Source organism: Uloborus diversus, chromosome 7 (assembly GCF_026930045.1).
Source record: "Uloborus diversus isolate 005 chromosome 7, Udiv.v.3.1, whole genome shotgun sequence".
In the NCBI taxonomy this organism is placed as follows: domain Eukaryota; kingdom Metazoa; phylum Arthropoda; class Arachnida; order Araneae; family Uloboridae; genus Uloborus; species Uloborus diversus.
In genome coordinates, this window is record NC_072737.1 from 93,569,532 (window position 1) to 93,588,353 (window position 18,822).

Genomic DNA, 18,822 nt, shown 5'->3' on the forward strand with positions numbered 1-18,822 from the left:
GAAGTTTCAAATAAATATCAAACGCAGAAAACTTCGTTCTGCCAATATTTTTAACGTACGGGTAAGTTTTTACTACCATAATTGTGAAAACGTTAAGTCGGTTTTAATTAATATCTCCGGTGATTAAAGTTCTACAAAAACGAGGCCAAGCTAAGAACACTTTCGATCAAGTCACCTTTTGAAAAAGGAACTATCAAAATCGGTTCATCAGTTTAGGAGCTACAATGCCACAAATAGACACACAGATACACACTTTTAAAACTTATTACCCCTTCCTTTTTGCAACGTGGGGTACCAATTGGCTTCTGAAATGATACCTTATAATTTAAATAGGGAATAAAACCTAATTTAAACGGAATTTAAGAGTCTTTTATTCAAATAATTAAGAATTTTTTGACAATTGAAGACAACTCCTCCACTTCTCCCCCGAATGGTAACAAGACCTTCTCGGTTTTGGTGGGAGATGTGGAGTGACTTTCCAACGCCATCCTACTAAGAAACCCGGAACAACAGCCAACTTGATTGAAATTTTGACAAAATACAGTAACACCATCAAATTCAACATTTTGTGTACATAATTAAGGTTCATTGCAGTTTGAATCCGTCAAAAAAGTAACGGATACGGATCTTTATTTTCTCTCGGATATCCACGGATACGGATATCCGGGATATCACTAGGTGTAGGTTACCCCATCTCATAAGCTAAAGTTTAAAAAGAATCTTATATTTTTCACAAAAATTAATTCTGTTTACCGATAAACCCAAGGTTTTCGGACAGATAGTCGGGTTTAATTTTGTCGCGTTGATTTATAGAAGGCAAAAGTCGACTAAAACTCATTTCGGTCGAGAATTCATAAAAAGAATGAATGACATTGCCATCCTTTGCTTTAGGAATTGCTTTTTAAAAAGCAATTCCCTTCTGCTAGAAATGCGAAGCAATAGGATTAAAACAGTAATTAATGATATTATTAGCTTCCTTTTCTGATGTGTCGCTTTTAAAATGAATTAGTTTTTGTAAATTTTTATTAACAACGATGAAGTACAGTATTCTTTAAGTTCAATTTTTTTTAAGCTTTTCAGCCAAAGACAAATGGTTTCTTATGATGTTGAAAGCTTTTTCGTGACGGACTGCTGTATTGCAGAAGAGGAAAAGAAATAGTATACTCTTCTATGATTGTATTTAAACAAATACGTCTGAACATTTTCAATCTGAAGTTTATTTCGAGGATATCTCTCTACTGTAAGTTTCTCTATTATTATTATTTTAATTTACGATCTATCAATTTAATCTACAAACTTGATGTGATGATTTTCTAACAAGATGATCGATTGGATGGTCAATGGTGAATTGCAATTAATTTTTAATCGAATCGAAAAAGCTGGAAAAGGATTGAAAACTTTCTCATCAATTTCCCAATCCATATATTTATCTCTCTATCTATACATCATTAATATATATATAGCTGGATTCAATACCACGACCAAACACAATTCAATATTCATGGCAGTGTAGTACGAAGGGCCGGGGGGGGGGGGGGTCAAGTTTACCTCAAATATTCATACACTATTCATTATCATTTTACTCATCCGTTATGATTTCACTATCGTATATTATCATTTTTTAGATGCTATCAATTTTTATTATATTGATAAAAAAAAAAGTTCTTCACAGGACCTGGTTAAAAAGTGCTGAACTTCCCTCGGACGGCAGTTGGGTAAGGTTATCAAAACGAGTTACCTACTCATTCATTTTCAACTTCATAAATATTAAAAATAAAAGTACGAAAACAACACCAAAGACAAAAGTTTTGCGGGAAATAGATCCAAATTTTCCCTTTTGCTAACGTCGAAAAAGACTATCCAAACTAGTGGTTTCAAACTACAATTTCAATTTGTTTCCGCTGCAGAGTCCCAAACCTCCTTTCCTCTTAACATCACTAAAGAAACTCTTAAGTTGTGTTTTAAAACTATAATTTCCAAAAAATTGTTTTCAATGTTACCCTTTAAACCCCATACCATCTGTTTCGTAGCGAAGAGAGCATACAATCAGGTTTTTAAGGCTTCAACTTCGAAAAATTTGAGATAAATGACTATATCAGAGCTTCTATTGTTCCTAACATCACCAAAAATGATCTAAACGTGTTCTACCTGCTTCAGCCTCTGAGGCTAGAAATGAAGGGATGCCACATATAGTAGTCTCCATATATTTTAGTCACATTTACCACATACAATAGTCTCTACGATGAAAGGAAACCTGATTTAAGATTTCATTCATTAAAATTATTTCTTACAGTGTAATCAAAACAGAAATTAATAATATCTTTATTCATAAAGGAACGTAAAATTTATATTTAAAAAAAAGTTTATAAGGAAACACATTTTTAAACCAACATTTACAAAATAATAATAAAAACTAATAATATTTTTCTTGTGGAAAAATGTAACTTAAAAAAAAATCCTTATTAGCAGTATATAGTAGAAGAAATGAATATGAAAACTCAGTACAAAACCAAAAACATAAATATAGATTAATTCTTTAATTTATTTTTCAATCTCAATGACATCTGTGCTTCTTTATTGGAGATCGACGATACTATTCGTATGCAACGGATGACGCTTCCAAGATGTTTTTTCTCTTTTTTTTACAACGTGAACGTATTTCCGGATTTGGAGCTTGTACGAATGCGGCCGAAGCTCTGGTTTTACACCGAAAAATAATTAAAGAACATTGTAAAAAAAAAAAAAAAAAAAAAAAACCTGGAAAAAAAGAAAGGAAAAAATCGTTTTGAAGACTTTCAACATTGGGGGGATACCCCGTGAGACCCCCGACTTGCTCAAATACTCATGCTTTTATGTTTTTTTAACCTACCCCCCCCCCCCCCATCAGGAAGTTAACGGTTAATATAACGCTCTGTTACAATCTAAATCAAAATAATAGCAATTAAATTAAAAACTAATGAAAATAGGGGGAGGGGCAGATTGGTGAAGGAAAACTGGTTATATTTGGATTCACGATGTCATTTTTCACAAGAAGCAGCAAGGACAATGTCAGAAGTATTTTTTATACCTCTCAATGTAATTTGTTTATAATGAAAAATTAAACTTTTTTAGTTTTAAAAATCCTTATTTTTGAGTACAACGCAGAAGACCTAAATATTACATAAGAGCAAGATTTTATTTTTAACTATTCGACTTCCTTAAAAACATCAGTCAACTTGGTTTTTTTTTTTTTTTTTTGAATTTCTTTAACTTAAAAAACGTATAGAAACAAGATTTTTTTAAATAGAGAATTAAAAACTTAAGGCACGAAATGCTTAATTTTTTTTATTTGAATTGCTTTATATGTGGGTCTGTAGGAGCAATTTTTTATCAACTTAAAATTTTAAGTTTCCAAAAAGAGTTTATTTTGATACACTCAAAAGTTCAACAACTTGAATAGGGCAGCTTCGCGTATAGATGTCATCTCGTTTGTCGTCGTTGTAAATCACTAATGACAAGTTCATCTTCTAATGACGACAAATTGAAAGACGTATTTCTTCGGCACCATTTTTTCCACCTGTGGTTGAAGTGTTACCTCCCACTTTAGAATCATTTCCCTTGTTTTGTTTTAAAATTTTCTTATCTTCAATTGGCTTTTTATCCTTTCTTTTATTTTTTTTTTCTTTTGGGTCATCACTTAAAATGTTATTATTATTGTAACGGATTCGGTGCGACTTCCACTTTCTTGAAATGAAGACACAGTTCTTGATAAAAACACAGGAGCTTTATTTACACTATGTACAGGAGAAATCGTTAACAACTGCTAAATTATTCATCAGCAATTAAGCAATTATCACACAACACCGTAAACTCAACGTATACACACGTATTTACTTCCATTTACGAAAACGACACAGCGAAATGCCTCGCAATAAACAGAGCAAATACGCTCTCAGTTCGAAATCTCAATCGAAACTCTACTTTTTATCACGCAGGACGCCTTTATAAACAACGAAGAAGTTTCCACAACATTCTTTCTGCTTCCCGAAATGCGTAGACCGTTATCAAATTTTGTCAATGAAAAGAAAAGGAAATAGGGGATCGTATACTTTAGCGGAATGAAAAGGGGTTGTAAATTCATTACGGGAAACTATTTACAGGTTACGTTACTACAATACATTGCCCCCTTCCCAAGGACTGCACGTCCCGGGCAGTACAATCCCCAGAAAGGGTGCAAACACAAGTCTATCACAAGTTCACGAATACACACATTAAATAATAACCAATAATGCACAGGAGACACAATAATAACAAGAAATATTACTATACATTAATTCAATTCAATTCAATTCAATTCAATTCAATTTATTTCAATCAGGGAAATATATATACATATATATACACACACACACATATATACATACATATATATACACATATATATATATACATATATATACATATATACACACACATATATATATATTTTACAAATATGCATTTCACATATAAAATAAAAAGAAATTACAAACAGAAATATATTTCTCTCAGTCGAATTGAGAATCCCTGATTGAGTAGATGGGAGTAAAGGCTATACAATAGCCTGACTAGCTCCCACCACTCAGAGAAGAGCTTAATTTAGAGCCAGTTTATAACATAATATAAAATTAACAAAAAATAAATGCATAATCATACAAAGAACACATAAACACAACACAAGTAATTCAATTAAAGTACGTCTAATTTTATAACAGAACCGAGGCATACTATTACGAATATGCTGCTTTATCCTAAATTGACTGCAGTAGAATTGAGTATAAAATTTTTTAGCCTATTCTTAAACAAATTTCGATTATTAATGGTTTTTAAACAATTGGGTAAGGTGTTCCACAATCTTGGTCCGTAGGAGTTAATGCCATTAAACAATAGATTTGTTTTTGCGTTTATAGGTATAATATTTTCACGGTTTCTAGTGGGGTAGTTATGAACCAATTCACGGATTGTTACTATTTCTGAATTCAAACCATTTGTTACTAAATCATGCATAAAAATACCAACATTATATTTATAAATTTGTTCCACGGTCTTTAAAAAGCTCCTATTACTGTTACCCACAATATTATCTCTATTAATTATTCTGTGAAATCTTTTTAATAAAATATTTATTCTATTTAGATTATTTTTAGTTGTTTGGCCCCAAGCAAGAACACCATAATTGAGAACTGAATATATCAAAGAAAAATATAAAATAAAAGAACATCAACAGCAAAATTAAAGCAAAAAAATTATCTACAACTTTTATGTTATCAACCATGGTTGTTTACGTAATACTCATGAACTATGGCCATGGTATGGGGCTAACCGATCATAATGTACAACCCTAGGTTTTGCATTAGGTGATTTTTGGATCCTCATTACGACGTCATTTAGTCGGTTAAGGACTTTGTAGGGTCCATCCCAATGCAACTGCAATTTGGGTGACAGACCTTTCCGTCGGATGGGATTCCATAACCAAACCTTGTCGCCTTCGTTGAATTCATGTCCAGTAGACCTTGTGTCGTATCGGGTCTTCATCTTCTCCGCCGCGATGTTGATTCGTTCTCGTGCGAAGTTATGAACGTCTTCCAACGGGCCTGGAGATCCTGGATGTACTCCTCAGGCGATGCAGGCGCATCCGGAGGACGACCACTGACCTGTATACTAGCTGGACTGAGCATCGCAGTTTCCGAGCTGAAGTGATTTGAACGCCATCTTGCTCACCCCCAAGTCAGTGTTGATCGAGCGTTCTGCTACTGTTATCGCTTTGCATTTTTTCTCAAATTCACTTTTAAATCAAGATTTTCTTTTGCCATTGTTATTTTATGTTGATTTTATTAAGTTTTTTGTTGCTTGTTGTTTCATTTCTGGCACAGATTTGTATTTGCTTGTTGCTTTTTCTTATTAAAGTATGCCTACCTGCAGTGCAATAAATTGCAGTTACAAACATTGCAGGCAAAAAACTCCAGGAAAATCTATTCATAGGTGAGTGATATAGAAGAAAATTATAATTTTACACTTTTAATTGCAGTAGCTAGGAGTTTCCAAGCTATTTCATTGATTCACTCTTATTTTTATTTAAATGTGCTCGGGCATTTAAACTTTTTGCAAAAACTTCGGGCAAATTGACTTTTTTGAATAAATTGTAACGATATTTCAAGCAATATCAATTTGTTCAGAATTGCTGATAAACATATTTTATTTTTTATTAATTATATTTAATATAGACAAATTTAGGAGTTCTATGGAAATACATTTTTAGTGTATAAAACATTCTTTATTTAAAATTGGACAGAGGCAAAAATTGTACTGTTAAATTTTTTTTAAATCAAATATTCGGTAAGCGGGCGTATCTCTTACTTATATTTTTAAAAAATAGGAACCTTTTCTTAAATTAAACAATTCTTTTCTAATCCGGCCTTTAGTTAAAAAATAAAAATACTTTAAAAACAAAATAAGACGATGTTTCGGTTTTAAAATGGTGGGGGCGGGGGGGGGATGTCTGAATCGGTATAATATTGCACTGACGAATCTCATCACGGTTTTAACACCCATTTTTCGACAGGTTTCTATTTCATTAAAATTAAAAACTGAATGTTTTTAACGTCTGTTCCAGACGAAACGATGCTAGACTTTATATGATGTTAGTTTTTCAACATGAAACGGTTTTTTCGCTTATATTTAGTGAAATAACTAAATTTAAAGCGCGCAGATCAATACACCAATCATTAGTTTCACTTCGAGTTGGGGGTGAGCATGGCGGATCCCAAGAGCTTCTATTCGCTTCTACTTCTCCGCGCGTCAGAACCTGCGATGTGCGGTCCAGCTAGTATACAGGTCAGTGAGGACGACCGAAGACGAGATCACAAGGTAGCAGTGGCGTAGCTAGACCCGACTTTCGGGGGGGGGGGGGTTACTTCTTATATAATATATATATATATATATATATATGTGTGTGTGTGTATAATCGCTTGGAATTTTTCCCTTTTCTTCTTTTTTTTTTCTTTCTCTTCTCTCTTCTTTTTCTCTTTTTTTTGAGACTAACTTTTCGGGGGGGGGGGTTTTTGTCCCCAAAACCCCCCCCCCTTAGCTACGCCCTTGCAAGGTAGCCGAAGCTCTCGTCCGAAGAGCATCTGAGATGGCGCAAATCCGGTAGTCTCGTGGACAGCACTGCGGTAGGCCAGCAGGAACAAGGGTAGCTTCTTGTCCCAATCCTGTTGATTTCTGGAGACCATAAGCGAGAGATTATTCAGGATTGTGCGGTTGAATCTCTCCACCATGCCGTCCGATTGTGGGTGTAGTGGTGTTGTCCTAGTTTTCTCAATTCCGAAAATTTGACATAGGCCCTTAAACACAGCAGAGATGAAATTCCTCCCTTGATCGGAATGAATCTGCAAAGGTGTTCCATATCTCGAGATCCAGTGTTGGACTAGAGTCTCTGCTACGGTGGTAGCTTCTTGATCTGGAATGGGATACGCTTCGGGCCATTTGGTGAAGTAGTCGATGGAAACAAGAATGTATTTGTTCCCATCAGCAGTTCTTGGTAGAGGACCCAGGATGTCGATCCCAATTCGTTCGAAAGGAGCTCCCACGTTGTACAGATGAAGCTTCCCTCTGCTTCTTTTCTTCGGTCCTTTACGAGCAGCACAGGCGTCACAAGAATAGCACCACTTCTCCACGTCATCCTTCGCCTTGCTCCAGAAGAAGCGCTCCCGAACTTTATTGAGGGTTTTCAAGACACCAAAATGTCCTCCAGTCACACTACTATGTATTTCTTTCAGAACATCTGAAATCCATGATCGGGGAAGTAGTAACTGCCACCTAGATGTTTTGCCGTCATCAGATTCCCATTTTCGGTACAGTACGCCGTTCCGTAAATGGAGTGAGTTCCATAAAGCCCAGTATCTTTTTGTAGCAGGACTGGAGATGGAAACGTCCTGCCAGCTAGGGCGCCGACTGTCACTTTCCATGAACTCCAAAATTGGTTTTATATCGGGGTCTTCAAGTTGATCTTTTCGAACTTGGTCGTCACTCCATGGATCAGGTTCTGATGATGTTGGAGTCACTGTCACCTGATAGGCGGTAGGGCTAGTCGCTCCATACTGTTTCTCGATTCGGGAACAATAGTGGCAGTTCTCAGGACAGGGTCTCCTTGATAAAGCGTCAGCATTACCGTGAGATAACCCTTTTCGATGCTTGATCTCCATGTCATATTCCTGGAGCCGCTGTATCCACCTGGCTATCTGACCTTCCGGATTTTTGAAGTTCAAAAGCCAAGTTAATGAGGCATGATCTGTCCGAAGCAGAAATTTTCGGCCGTAGAGGTCATGATGGAAGTGTTTCACAGCTTTCACTATGGCCAGTAACTCCTTTCTGGTGACGCAGTAATTTCGCTCCGACTTTGATAAGCATTTGCTCCAGTAAGCGATGACTGCATTTACTTCCAAATACGAAAACAACACAGCGAAATGCCTCGCAATAAACAGAGCAAATACGCTCTCAGTTCGAAATCTCAATCGAAACTCTACTTTTTATCACGCAGGACGCCTTTATAAACATCGAAGAAGTTTCCACAACATTCTTTCTGCTTCCCGAAATGCGTAGACCGTTATCAAATTTTATCAATGAAAAGAAAAGGATTGAGGGGGTCGTATACTTTAGCGGAATGAAAAGGGGTTGTATATTCATTACGGGAAACTATTTACAGGTTACGTTACTACAATAATTACTATTTACAGAATTTGTAACATTATTATTATTTTGACAACTGCCTAATTTTCGATGGAGTATTGATGTTGTTCATGGAGAATGAATTCATTTTATTACAGTTTAACGCAATTCTAGTATTATATGAATGGTAATTAAATATTTATCCCCTCAATCCCGTTTTGAAATCGATTTGGTTCACTTTTTTTCTTTTATTCATTTTTTGCCAAGTACTAAATTGCACATAGTGAGCGGTAGGAAAGTGATAACATTAAATAAAATTCAAAAGTAAGTGGCAGGCATGTAAAAAAAGGGTGGATGACCCCTACACTATGTTTTGTATGTTTCACCTGGAATCTATTTAAACGAAAATGCGACAGTTCAATGACCTGCAATATGTGTCATAAGCTATGAATAAATGCGAAATATCAACGAAATAACTGGAGATTTACGAGGAACATTGTGTATATCAATATTTTGCTTATTCAGAAACTACAACTGCTTTCAGTTTTCCAAGCTCAAATATTAATTTCTCATTCACTCACAAACCAATTGATGAAAACATTCATTATTTTTTAAACGCAAATATTAACTTTTTGAAACTGATTCCGTGCAACGAAACTGAAGGTCATCTTCGATGATGTCAACGAAGAGTTCGAGTTTGAAGACTTTCTCCAGGAAATATTTTGAAACTTAAAATCCAAAACCGAAATTTTAGAAAATCTGCAATGACGTGAGACAGAATTGGTATGTTTCCAGGAAATTTTCCAAACTTTAAAAGTCCTAAAAAAAGCTTTTTAACAATCTTTAATGATGTAGGGCCATTTCACGGAAAACGGACATTTTGTCCACAACGTAACGCCTCATATATTTCATTAAAAATACTTTAAAATATCAATGAACAAATTTTTTCTTCTTAAGGAATTACCAACTTATGTGTGATTTCTTACGCAAAAAATTCGTCATTACTCCTTAAAATTATTACTTTTTAATGAAATGTATAAACCGTCACGTGCGGGACAAATGGTTGATTTTTTTCGCGGAATGACCTTGCAAAGAAAGATAGTGGACATTCCTTTTAGAATTTTTCGAAATAGAAGTCCTAAATACAAAATTTTAGGGTATGTTTGCTGACATTATGGGAAGTGTTGGGGCTTGAAGACTCTCTTTCGGAAATTTTTCAAAATCGAAGTTCTAAAAACGCATTTTAAGACTTTCTTGACAATGTTAGGAAGAGGTTGGTTCGATGAAATTTGTACAAATTGAAATCCTAAAGCTGAAATTTTATTTATTTATTTATACAAAAGCTAAATAACTTCAAAGCGCCTTGCCTCCAGAAACACACACACAAGAGAAGGAAATAACACCCAGAGCATCGGCGGGAATCGAACCCAAGTTCAAAATACAGTAGCCCCTCGTTATATCGCTCATTCGGATATATCGCTCTTTTCTTCAAAAGAGTTTTCTGTAAACAATGTGGTTACTTTTGCTTTTCATATCCTTTCTACAGCAAGTCAAACGGATTAGAAAGTCTATTGGGAATAAGAGGGTATTAGAATGCTCACTCTTGTCTCGCGGCAGCTCAGAAAGATCGTCTTTATTCGCCATTTGATGTTTTCAACTTTCTGACGGTGAAAATTTACTTAAATTTCAATCTTGTTTAAATTTCAATCGGTGTGATACTACATTCGTGAACTACATCGAAACCTTTAGAAAATCATGTCAAAAAGAACGAATGCTAATTTACTTGTGTATTGGACTAATAATTATTTTTAATGACCTCCGTTATATCGCGCTTTCGGATATATCGCTCTTTTTCTTTGTCCCCCGAAAAGCGCGATATAACGAGGGGTTACTGTAGAAGCTAAAAATTTTTAGAATTGAAGATTTAAAACCACAATTATATGCCACCTTCAATAACTTTAAAAGAACGCGAGAGGTTCAGAATTTTCCTCCTGGAATGCTTCGATATTGAGGAAGCACAAATACAATTTTTGCGATGTTAGGAGAGAAGAAGATCTGTGGTGTTTAAAGACCATCCACCATCCACCTGTGAACAGAACACCAAAAACGCTGCTAAAAACGAGCTTCGATGATGTTAGGACATACCGGAAGACGGGATAAGGGATGCTCTTCTCCGGAATTTTTTCGACATTGAAGTCTTACAAACACAACTGTAGGCAAGTTGCATCTTTCATAAAGTTAGGAGGGATGAACGGGGATCGGAACTTTCACAGGAAAGTTTTCGAAATTGAAAAACGCAATTTTAGATGATTTTTATTTCGAATGCCTTCACCTACAACATTTTTGAAATTGGGGGCTTAAAAATGCAAAAGCTGGCCATCTTGGAAGGGAAAAGATAAGTTACAAGAACTTTCCTTCAGGCACTTTTTGATACTGGAACTCCAAAAACGCAATTTTAAGTGAATTCTTCGAAAACATTGGAAAAATAGGCTCTACCTCGGGATTTTCCCGAAATTATAGCTGTAAAAGTTTAACTAAAAGACAGGGAAATATGGTTGTTTTACATCACTTCTCCGATTTTTTTTTTTTTAAATTAAAATCCAAAGAACTCAAATGTAATTCATCTTTAATGGCGTTAGGGACGGAATGGTGTTCTGAACTTCCTTCAGAAAGCTTTTGACGTTGAGGTTCAAAAAACGTTTTTTTAGACGATCTTCGATGATTGGAGGCCTTCCTCCACATTAGAGGAGAAAGGCTGGGATTCAAATAAGCCTTCGCAATTCTTCGAAATGGAAGCCCCAAAAGCATAAAACTTTCGGGGTTCTTAGCTTCTTAGATGATATCGAAGGCGGTTCGAAGGCTTTCTCCCTGGAGAAGTTTTGGAGTTAAAGTCAGAAAAAAGGCAACTGCATGTGATTTTTTGTGATGTTAGGGAAGGAAGGAGAAAAATTGCTTTCTCCTGGAAATTTTTCGAACTTTTAACCTTTTTTACCTTGGGGGGGGGGGGGCAGGGGATTACCCTCATAACCCACCCCCTGTGTATCCAGCTTGAAAAGATTCCCGAATTTTAAGAAGATCAACTGAAAGAAATGGGTTAGGTTCCAAAACGTTTTGAAAGGGACCTCACACATTCTGCGCAGAGTAAAATGAGCTTCGGAGTTATTTAATTCAATAATACGCAAAGAATACACACAACGTTTAATAGGCAAGTTTTACTCAAAATTTTATTTATAACTACTACAAAAGACAAATTTTGGCTTAAAATTGATTTTGTTGTTTTGCTGACTAGCAACTGTCTTGGTTCTTTTTTTTTTTTTTTCTTTTGGTCCTCCAGGAGAAAAAATTCTGCTTGTGGTTTATAAAGCTCATTTTTGGCGAAAAACGGAGAATCATTAAATGTTATTAATTTATTTCAGCGTGTGGCTTGTGTAGTTATCTTGTTTGAGAAGACGAATGTGCAAAAGTCTTGCTTGTTTAGTTTCTGTTTGTCATATCTAACTCAACAGCAACATATTCAATGCTTTATAGCCACCATTCGGCTTACCGTTCGACCCGCCACTGACAAAAATATAATGGTATAAATTAGTTACAATGGTAATTTAGTATTCATTACTAATTAGTCATTTTTTAAAATTTCTTTCGAACCCCTCCCATTGGAGAAATAATTAAGCTAACGAATAGGTTTACGTTTAATTTAGGTTAAAATTAGAGCTACTGCTTGAGTTTCTGCAATGCACCTTACCTCTTTGCAGCTAAATAAAATTAAGCTGGAGAAATTCAATGTAGAGTGAGTTGAATCACTCTGGCAAAGCTGAGCATATAGGGTAATACAGGGTGGTTAAAATTAAACTGACAGTACTCAGAGGCTTATAACTCCGGTTCTATGTATGTATCCGAATGAAACTTAAAATTTCTGTTATGTAGATCACGCGGAAAAGATGTTAGAAAAAAAAATAATTAAAATGGTGGCGCTTTAACCACACAAAAAGAGAAGGTTGCAGTGAAAATATCAAAGAATAATGGTACATTTTATGCACTCATGTTCTCTATTTGCACACCTTGCTGGTCAACAATACACTGAAAGTTTAAAACCACATTGTCAATGGCCCCACACAAGATGACAGCAGAGATGCTCCAATTAGTTTTTCTGAGGGTATACTCCCAGTATCCATTACACACAATATGTGTATGTGACCATATACATTATGTGTCATAATATGAAAATGTTTGAAGCTTGAGGACTTTTAGACATATACTATATGTCTAAAAAATATCTGAGAGTATACAGCGTATTTATGGAGTGTTCGCCGCGGGGGAAGCCGAAGCACGTGCAGTTGGCTTCGAAGACGAAACGTAAGGCTTACCTCCTCGCGTTACTAGAACATTAAACCTCTCATCCTCTCGGAAATATTAGAATACCATCATTGATATTACTTGAGGAAGATTATTGGATTGTGCTTTAACCAACCCGGCCTCCATAGTGTGTTCTAAAAGATTATTGAATTTCTAAAAAATAAAAATATCAGCGCGCTCAAAATGTCCGTAGCGAAAACAAGGGATCTTCGGCGGAAGGCGCCCATTAGTGCCCTGTGACATAAGCTCATGACATTTCAGAAAAGCGCACTCTTGCGCTGGATTTTTAAAAATTCATTAAAAATCAATCACAGTGTTTTAAAATTCGGCGATGGTGAATTTTTTAGTTTTGAGGGTCAATTAACAATATCCAATAGTCAAAATATGAACATTTAATAGGCTGCAACTTCCCTATTGTTTTGACACACATCGGGGCTAAAAAAGTTAATTTATCTTATCTGAGCACTGCCAAAGATTTGCACTCATTCTGGAAAACAAGCTTCATATTCCTTAATATGTTTCATCCTTTCATTAAACAATTCTAAAATTTATTTTTGTTTCATTTAGGTTTATTTGTTCATTTATTACTGTATTTCCAATTTTTTGCATTGTAAAAAAGGATGATAAATTCTTCAGAACCTTTCTTTTCGAGAAATCCTGGTCCCAAGCCTGAGCCTATGAACTGGAAATAATAAAAAAATTCCTGGCGACTTAAATCAGAAAAAACGTCTGGCTACAGTACAACGCAGCTGTAATCTACCAAACTGGTCTCTTGTGCTACAGAAAAATAAACTTATCCCTCTGTAGCTTCCTAGAATCTTATTGCGGATGTTTTGACAAAGTGAATCTTGTGACCCCTCCTCCCCCCTTTACTCTCACTCCATCCAGATAACCTTCAGAACTGTCGGTATCTACATATTTTATTTTGAAACAAAAACAATTCTAAGGTATGGCTCTATCTTATGTCACTGATGTGAGCTTTTTTTCAACCACTCATCCCAACATCAAAAATTATCTTTTAATTTTAAATTTAATGACTTTTTTTTTCAATTCAAAGAAAATGTAATAATTTCTAATTTAGCAGAGGTTTAGAGCTTTAGACTTATTGGTGGAATCTTTAATCCCTCACGCCTACGTTTATTTTCGTGAAAATGTCAATTTTAATGGGGATTCAGTTTTCAGTTTTATTTTTCAACAATGAAGTTATTATACCAAAGATATGTCTGTGATGTTGGTCAATATTAAATGTTCTAAGTATTGTTTTCAAAGTTTTTATTTCTGCACTTTTTAAAAGAAAAAAATATTATATTTTCAATTTTTTTTAAATATCAAATTACAAAGCTGCATGCCATAAAAAATATAAGAAAAAATGTCCTACAATGACATCTATATGTCCATGGGTACCACTTTTAAAAAATCACTTGCTTCACGTCTCCTTGCATAAAACTTGACTTACATTTAAGTACTCAGTTTGCTTAAAGGTTTTTTTCTCCTTTTAAATTCAACAAATTAAGAAATTGTATGGTGTCCCTTGGGACGGGTGGAGGTGGAGCACTTAGGGACACAAGATATGCTTAGCAAATTTTTAATCACAATATTTTAACAAAGTGATTTTGTTATTAAAATATTTTCATTTTATCTATGAAATCAATGTTGTTATTATCATTACTGCAAATCCAAGTGGTTGTTCATAGCAGTAAATACTAAATATTAATATTTTATCTCAAACCAGGGTTGGCAAGGTTTTGGGCACTACGGTAAAAGCCCTGGTTTTTACCGTCCTGTACAAAACTATATTTTTAGAAGAAAAAAAATATTTTGTGAGAAAACATCAAAAACAGAATAAAATGTATCAAAGTAATGTTTTATATGAAGCATTTACTCAATTACTGGCAATTTTTTGAAGTAAAATATTTTTTAAATGAACATTTTGGAGAAAAATATTATTCAAATACTATTAAATTAAACCTTATTAATATCAAAATTTATGCATTATGAATATTGCAGTAAATACAAATTGATTAGATTACACCCCTTTAGGTGTAACATACTTTTGGACAGTTAGGACAGTCTCGGACCAAAAACCACCTGTCCTGTCCTAAACCAGTGTCAGACAGTCCAAAACCCAACCCCGTCACAAACACTTTGAAAAATGTTTTCTGGATGGCAGAACCCCTGTACTCCTTAACAGCGTGTATGTAAAATTTTTATGAAAAACCAGTCGCATAGCTAAAGAATGAAAGCATAACAAACACTTTCTCATTTATAACATAAGTACAAATTTCATAACGATTTGAGAGCTATATGGAAATAAGAAGTTAAATGCAGCTTGGAAGCAGTTATATGCTATTTTCTTTGACTACCTGTCCTTCATTGATGTTTGGTATCTTATTCTATGTTACAGATCAAAAGATGTTTCAATTTCATACATTATTAAGTTCAACAAGTTCAAAAAAATCAAAATGAAAGAGCCTCATTCCTGTTAAAAAAATAAAATTTATTTAATTAAAAATCATATTCGACAATAGACAGAAAAAGTTTTTACATACAATAAATTTAAAAGAGTAAAGCAATAAAGCAACCCTTTTCTCCATAGTTTTGTCATATTCAAAATTTAAAAATTAATAGACAAAACATACATTTAAAAAATGAGGATAAATCAAAAATGCTTGAAAACATGCTTATTTACAGCTGAAATTAAGGGTTGAAAATTATCAACTCAAATTTACAAAGCTGAAAAGCATTTACAAAATCAGTCCAAGAATACAATAATATATTATGTACAGTTATCACCACTATAATGCAGATCATTTTAAAATCTAGAATATTTTATAACTCTTGAATATAATAAAAGAACTTTAACATTTAGGTCACACAGAACCTACTTCCCTCTCAATTTTTCCAACATTTTATACAAGCATGGCCACACTTGATTCTTATAGGCCGTGACGATTGCTGAAACTCATGGCAACAAAGAGGGCGCTGCAGGCATTCCCTGTTTTCCATTCTTACAATAAAAATGTCTAATAAAAAATAAACAAACTTTGAAACGTTGGCATTGATTGGTGCACACACAGAATTGGGTTCAACGCCTCTTGCAGTCAAAATGGGCCACATATGAGGCAGTGAGAAGCAAAGGGATGTAAGTGGACATTTTCAAGTTTTAAGTAAAACGCATTTAAAGACAACATCCCAGGTAAGCTTTCATTGAATATTTTTTCTAAACCATGTGAAACAGCAGCACCTACCAGGGCTACTAGTACCATCTCTTACCCCAAGACAGAGGAGATGTTCCTTTACTATTTGTACTGGTTATCTCAAAATTTTTAATTTTGCCACTTATATCCCTTTACTTCTCACTGTCTCATATGAAGTTTTGCATTTTTCGTTGTGTTGCGAATGATTGTAATGATTCTCTATTTTTTCCTAGGGCACGAGAATATTCATCTCTCTCTGTCTCCAAAACATTCGTTTCCTTTGCATCGTTGAAGCAGACACGATTTCTGAGAAAAAACTGTTGTGCTAAACAACGTTGGATATTTCCTGTTATTCCTCGGCACAAAGGTATTTATTTATTGCTTAAGGTACTTCTTAGTTTAGTTCATACCAAATTTCTTGGATTTCTGCCCCTGCGTGCAGTGCTGTAACCAGAAACAAGTTTTAGGGAGGCACAATGAAAGAACAAAAAACATTTCTTTTTTTAATCTGATAGGAAGGAGGGGGGCGATCAAAATTTTGAAACTTTTAGCTTTAAAACGCAATTCTAGACTTTCTTTGCAGATGCAATGGTAAAAAAGGATAAAGTAGTTTCAATGGAAATTTCTAGAAATTGAAGCCTTAAAAACACGATTATAGGAGATGTTTTTTGACGTTAAAGCAACGGAGGAAGCTCAGAGACTCTTTCCGATCGATTTTAAAAAAAAAATAGATTGAAATCACTTTTTTCACCCCCCCCCTGCAAGTTTTCAAAATAGAAGTTCAAAAACCAAAATTATAGACGACTTTAAAGATTTTATGGAAAGGAGAACCTGGAGCATTTCCATGGATTTTTTTTTTCTTCAAAATTATGGACAAAAAAACTTAAAGCAATGTTTTATATTCAGGGGCTATTACACTTAATTTTTTTGTAAGTGTCGTTTACGAAAGCCATTGCTTGTGATAGTAAAGAAAGGCAGTGTGAGGACCAGTCCCCGAATATTTTCTTAAATTCAGGTCGTGAAATGCAATTGTTAGGCTATATTTTATAACATTTGACCAGTAATTTTTCGAAATTAAAGCTCCAAAAATGCAATTCTGAGCAATTTTTGATGTTGTTGAGTAATTGGGGGCTTTCCCCTAAAACTTAAATAAATAATGCAAAAGAATGACATGTTTGTTTTCAACGTATATATGAAAGCTGGTATTAAATTAGTACCAAACCAAAAAACTCCCTAAGTTAAAAAAAAAAAAAAAAAACTCTTGAAAATAATCATTGGTTTAGTCCAGATCGAAATTTAATTTTGTAATTTACTTTGATAAATACATTTTGCATGTATAATCAGCAAATTATTTATTCGTGTTCTTAGTTTGAATAATATAAGTAACTAATTCAGTTTTAATTGTTTGTTTTTTATCTTGTGGGATAACATTTTACTAAATAAATAATTGAATTTTCAACCTTCAAATTTTCAAAAAGTTTTTGGGGATGTTAATGTTTCACAAGTAACAGATTTATTACTTGTGTTTAAATTTGTATTATGCATTGCCCTCTTATTGTTCTGTTCATTAATATGTAAAAAATGCAAGTTTAACACGTTCATGCATATGATGGACTGATGTTATAGCTAACTTGATTTTTCTGTATATATAGGAGGTTTGGGGGGGGGGGTGCCAGGAAACTTTTGCCCCGGGCGCCGTCAGCTCTTCGGACAGTCCTGGCTGAGATATAGGAAAAAGCAGGCCTCAGATTACTCTGTGACAATCAAGCCAAGTATAGTAAAAATGCTTAAAAAGAGAGCAAACCCTTGTTAGAAAGAATTTTTAAGGAAAAATTTTTAAAAAGTGATTTAAAAAAAATGATTTTAGCCTTGTATGACAATGATTTAAAGCTACACTAATTCGGTCTAATTAATACTATCAAAATATTAACTTACTAACTCTAATTTTATTACAAAATATTACTTAATTATGTATTTTAAAACTATTTCCAGTCAAGAAGTCGTTTGAGATATGACCAGTCTTAGGTGACAGTCACAGGTGTAACGCGATAATAAGGTTCGACTGAAACAGTAAAATAAAATGATATATATTTTTTTTAATGAAAAGAGGAGACTGAAAACAAGCAGTAATAGGAAATAGAATTTCTCTCATGACAACTAAATAAAATTTTATTAAATTTGAAGAATGAAGACATTATTTGTTAATGAAGATTTTGTAGAATCTATGTCTTAACACACATGGTGAAAATATCTTTAAGATAAACGAACTCTATTCAGTTTTGCAGCCATAGAAATATATAAATTTACGACACAGTTTTTTTTTTGAATAAAGATTTAGAAAAAATGCAAAGTATTTTTAATATCAGAGTATAGTAAAAGAGCATAGTATAGTAAAAGAAAAGAATAGGAGATTTGTTTATACTTGTTAATTCACTGCTGGTCAACTAGCAAAAAAAAAAAAAAAAAATCTGAAGGTGACATCAAATAGTTAACAAAAAGTCCTTTTGAAAAGTATTTCAAAGGCTGGGCAGTTCATTAGTTTTTTTATTGAAAAAAAAAATCTGTTTCTTCAAGAAGTGATGAGTAT